We start from the raw sequence: 6000 nt of genomic DNA, 5'->3' as shown, positions 1-6000 counted from the left end.
AAACTGAAAACAAAATAACAAATTCAAAACCAAATTAACAAATCCAAAAACAAAATAACAAAAACAAAACAATAAAACCCAAAACAAAATAACAAATTATTTTTGGGTTTTGTTATTTTGTTTTGGGTTTTGATATTTTGTTTTTGAATTAGTTATTTTTTTCTCTGTTTTGTTAATTTGGTTTTGAATTTGTTATTTTGTTTTGGGTTTTGTTGTTTTGTTTTTGATTTGGTTAATTTTGCTTTGCACTTTACGGCCACCGTAGTAATCTGTTCTGAATGCAATTCTTGAACGAATAGATATAAAACAAATGCACGATATGATATGTTGCAAAAAACTTTCAACTCTAAAATTGTCAGGCAGAGTGACATGTGGCATTTTTTCAGAATGTTTTCCATGTGGCCTTTTTATATCTTTCATAATTGAAATTTTCCCATGGAAGGCAATTAAGGGCAATTAAACTGCTGGTTTAACGTTGGATGAAAATTTTGAATAAGGAGAAGTTTTCTTTGCTCTTCTAATTCAAATACCCGTAATTACATGTATTCTTGATATCAAACAACACATTTGTTGTATCTAACACAAATTAATTTGTAAACCCCCACAACAAACCACTAACCCATTCTATTTATTCATTCTTTACACTCGCTTACACCAAGGGGTAATTTAGAGTAGCCAATTCACCAAAAGAATGGTTTAAGAATGGTACAAGACCAGCACCTGTTGTATGACCATGGCACTTTTTACTATAAAGTATTAATGATAATAATAATAATAATAATAATAATAATAATAATAATAATATTTAGAGATATGATACAGTACTGTTCCAAACTTTTGTAAAGATTTTTTCCAAAAGGTTGAGGAACTCTAGGGAGTTGGGGGCTGAGCTCAAATAGACATGGCAGTGGGGAGAAATGGGGTCATGGGTCAAAAAGAAAACCAGAGGTACACATTAAGGGGTTAATTGCTTTGCTTTATGCAGAAATACTTCCCCTTGTTCCCTATGACCCTTGCCTGAAATGTGCTCTTAGGTGTTTAGCTGTTGATTTGTTTGTGTGGAAATTGAGTCAAATTGATTCTAATTTCATCACTCTTGACCTGCCTGATTGAGCTAAAAGACTTGTTTTTGTAACACTCTGTGCTTCAGTGTAAACTAAGGTGAATAGAAGGTGAATACCGTTCATTACAATAGGTTTTGATCATTATATGTTTTGCTGCTCTGCACACCGGCCATAAAGTGTGTCACCTGGAACAAGAGTAGAGGGTAAATAATCATCAAATAATCATGTTTTTTCCATTTTAATTGAGTTTTTAATAATGATAATTGTTACAAAGCAGCATCACAGAATGAAAAAAATGGAAATAAATAAATAAATAGATAGATAGATAGATAGATAGAAAAAAAGTATAGACTATAATTATCAGAGGGTGACACTGAGGGTGACGGTGGCAAAGAAAAACTTGCTGAGATGTCAATATGAAGAAACCTTCAAAGGAACCAGACTTAACAGGGAACCCAACAGAGAATCCCCAGTTGGGTGATATCAGATGCTGCTGTTCCACTGAGCTGCATTAAGTTAATATCTTTAAAAGACACAGTAGGGAATTAGTATGAACTTAACGCTTTCTTGCCCAGAAGTAAGCGTATTGCTATCTAAAATTAGCCATATGGCTAAGTGGAACTAGTTGGGTGACAAACTTCACTGCACGATCAGAAAAATGTATGCACTCTTTTATGCACCACATTTTTCACACAGACAGATTTCCAAAAACCTGAACTGTCCCCTTAAAAACTTAACCTATGCATTGTATGCCATCTAGCCTGTAAATCATTTCATACTGTAAATGCTCGTATATATAATACTAGTAGCTCCAGAGTCCGGGATCAATTCCTGCCTGTGTGTATAATGTTTGTATGTTCTTCCCGTGCTTGGTAGGGTTCCTTAGGGTACTCCGGTTTCCTCCCTCAGTCCAAAGACATTCAGGCAAAGCTAACTGGTGCTCCCAAATTGCCTGTAGTGTGTAAATGAGGGTTTAAGCTTGTGTATGTGTGTGCCCTGCGATGAATTGACACCCCATCCAGGGTCTACCCTGCAACGTGCTCCTGGAATAGGTTCCAGCCACCACCCTATACCCCATTATTATTATTATTATTATTATTATTATTATTATTTCAATCTTGCCATAAGGAAATGATGAAATTCAGAAAGGAGGGGTGGAGCTTCAGATTTAAACCATCATGGGTGGTCTACTTATCTGCTTAATGAGCTATTTATGTGTGTGTGTGTGTGTGTGTGTGTGTGTGTGTGTGTGTGTGTGTGTGTGTGTGTGTTAGTTATTGTAAAGGTACCATACCACAGCCTAATGGTCAATATGTGCCAAAAGCAAATATTTACCTTAGCTATTCATGGCCTCAGGCAGAGACTTAGCATAATGTGAGAGTAAAAATAACATGGAACGGAAATCTGCAATCTAAAGCCTTTCACCTTATTAGAGAAACACTTTCTGCTATGCAGATGTGATGGTTGAAACAGCTGTGGAAGGATAAATAAAACATGGAAAAGTCTTCCACTGTCTGTCCTGGAGGGATTTTCTATGCCAAGCACAGGATTGGTGGATATTGGTCAATTCTCATATCACTGATATGACCTTTTAAACCATATAAAGCATATTCTCATATTCCCATAAGTTTAACCCTGAGATCTACAATCGCTTTGTTCATAGACAAGCAGAAATCTGATATGTTACCATGAATCAGAAGCGTTTCGTTGTGTTTATTCTGACATTTTATCGGTTCCTCCTTCTACCTAATTTTCTTTTTCTTCCTCTTGGGAAATCAAAGCACTGGAGTGACCCACTCAGCGTCCACTCAGGAATGTCTGGAATGCATTTTCCATCTCTGATCACTGCGGGGCTGCGTGGAGGCTTGGGAATTTTGGGTCAAATCCCACACATCCTGCACTATTCTTAGACAACTTGGAAATTCAGCTTTTTCTTTTGAACAAGTCCATTAGACCTGCAAGGAATGTAAAGGTTCTTAGCTCCGGTGCCCATATTTGGACAGTATATGACTGTTGCCACTGATCTCAGGGACCAGGAATGTTGGCTTTTGTTATTTTTGGCTGCTTACACCATCGATTGGAACACATTAGCAATATACATCAGAACGCAAACCTTAAATGTGAATTTCAGACTGGCTAATAAAATTAAACAGAGAAGTAGACGAAAATACTGTATGGTATGGAACAAGCTTGAAGGTGTGTCGAAGAGGAAGTGTCGAGAAAAGAAGCTTTCTGCTTTAATTGTGTATTTAATAAGATTACAATTGAGAAAGACTGAGAGAATGCGTGGCATTGCTTCACTCCATGGGACAGGAATCTTATCTTATATCTTTGTGCCCAGTATTCCCAAGATAAAAGTGAATGTGACACCCCCCCCCCCCAAAAAAAGTGCATGATTGAGAAATTCATTGTATTGCCACATAACGTTGCTGAGTCTAGACGTCTAGACCTGACCAGCTCAAGCAACCCCAGATTATAACACTGTCTCCAAGTGCTGTACAGTGGACACTATGCATGATGGGTGCATCACTTCAAGTGCTTCCCTTCTTACCCTGACGCCCCCATCACTCTGGAACATAGTCAATCTGGACTTATCAGACCACATGACCTTTTGTGCATTTTGTGCTCTCTAGCAAACTAAAGCCTTTCTTTTATAACCTCACTAACAAGTGGTTTTCTCATGGCCACATAGCAGTTTCCTCTCAATTTGGTATATTCGTACTGAATTGTGCATGTGGAAATGCTTCAACATAACTGTGATTTCCACCGTTGATGTTTATTAGCAAGCAACTTCACCAAGAGTTTAATTGTCTCCGATCATGGGCATTCATGATTTTTTTCCAGTCACTTTTCTTCTGGAAAGTGGTGATTCACCTCTATCCTTCCAGGTTTTCATGTGTTATGAATCAGGTTTTAACCCATTTCTGCTCATTTCAGCAATTTCCGTAGTTGTTTTCTTTGCTTGATGCAGGCAGACCCATCTGAAACACGATAGCACCTTTTCCATGACTATGAATTACACTGCATGGTTAATAGATGTTGTCAGTTAAAACTTATTACTCATTACATTAATTATCCAATCAAAGTCTCCTAAGTATTTGCTTATTTTAATCCAAATGCCACCTTTTTTGTCTCATGCATTTGTATTTTGTTTTTATGTTACTCTCAATCCTTGCTCCTATGTGTTGCATTTTAAATAAAAGACTTTGCATCCATCATAAACCAATCTATAACAATGTTACATGACCCAATCCTTGAATTTATACTTAAGCTTTAAATAAAGAACACAACATTTTTTTTAAATATAATTTGTAAAAACAGCAAGATATAGGAGGTTGGACTTCAGGACTTAAATTCCATGTTCATTCCCTAAAGGAGAGTTTTAAAGTTGGTCTGTTTCCCCAATCCTAATAGAGTTGGTGAAGCTGGTGTAAGGGATAGGATAGGAATGCATTTCATCCCCATGCAGCTCTCTGTCCTACAGTATAGTCTCATCTCATGTTATCACAGCTGTTCTGATTATCTCTTAACTCTTTGATCCTCTTTCTCACATCAGACTTCACCGCTCTTTATGCATTTCTTTAGGCAGAAAGTCAGTATACTCAGCTTCATTATAACAGGTCTATTCTCACAGATCTTACTGCATTAGATTAAAGAATATGATGTGTGAATATTGTCTTTAACCAAATTGCTTTAGCGACTGTTTGTGCATTAGGGGTTGCACTGACTAGTCAGCTAATACATTCAGTATTCTCTGCTATGGGAAGTTGATGAGAAGTTAAAATACCACCAGTAATTTAAAAAATAATAAAAATGCACTTTATTAGGCTAAAATATTTTAGAATACAGTCTATTTCAGTCAATGTTAGAGCCGACCGAACAAAAGGAAAAAAAAACATCTTACAGTAGACATCACTAAAAAAACATCCCGTTTTCTTAGACTAATAATATCCACATGGTGATATGATGATATACATCATACATGTGCCCACTCGTACTCATTCTAAAGGAGGTTTTTGTTGTTGTTGCTGTCTTTTAAAGCTAAATAATGAATAAGTAGTGAATTCCACTATAAGTGGTGCTTGGTGCAAATTGGTTGTAAATCACTATCCGGTTCCAATCAGCAAGTCTGAGATCAGATAAACTCCCTGAGAAGGCCTAAAGAAAAAAACATAAGAAGAACCGGCCTTAAAAGAGAGCCAATTCTCATCTACTCTACAGTAGGTGAACCAGGATATTGTGATTATCACTCATTTCCTTTCTAGAACTTTGTGATTTAGTGTCAAAGTGTGATTGTGTAACTAGGAAATTCATGATACATGTTTAAGTCTGTTTTGTTGAAGTTATCAGCTGTCGCTTGATGTTGACTTGTGTGCAAAAATTGTTTGTTGAATTGAAGTCCTTATGATATCATAGCAAGGTCCAGAATCCAACGCATGGTTCCCTTTCAAAAGCTACACTCGATGCTGCGCGAAAAACGCTTCGTCTTGACCGATTGTGAAGCACATGTGGATCAAACACGCCAAAATTTTTGCCATATATAACCTTGTTCAGGTGACGTCATTTGATTAGGTGAACCTGGAGGTTATAAATAGGCATGAACCGGAAACATTCTCAGATTTTTTTTTGTCTTCAGGATCCGCTTTGTGAGTGTGCATGTGTGCAAGCACTTTTTTAAAAAGAAAGCGAAAATAGAAAGTGTCTTATTACTCACCAGAAAGATGGCAGAGTTAGACGTGGGTCCGTCCCTCTGTGTAGAAGAATATCTCGCTGAGGGCGATCTCCTCGCTTTCTGTTTTCAGTGTTTGGGAGAAGAGCATGCTATCTCGAGCTTGAGGGAGCAGATAAGTATTGCGATTTTCTCCCTATTAAAGTCCCTCCAGTTTGAGTTCGTCGCTTTTTAAAACGAAACTGCGAGCCGCGACGCATTTTGCGC

Source organism: Clarias gariepinus, chromosome 12 (assembly GCF_024256425.1).
Source record: "Clarias gariepinus isolate MV-2021 ecotype Netherlands chromosome 12, CGAR_prim_01v2, whole genome shotgun sequence".
Lineage (NCBI taxonomy): Eukaryota > Metazoa > Chordata > Actinopteri > Siluriformes > Clariidae > Clarias > Clarias gariepinus.
Note: the sequence above shows the minus strand (reverse complement) of the source record.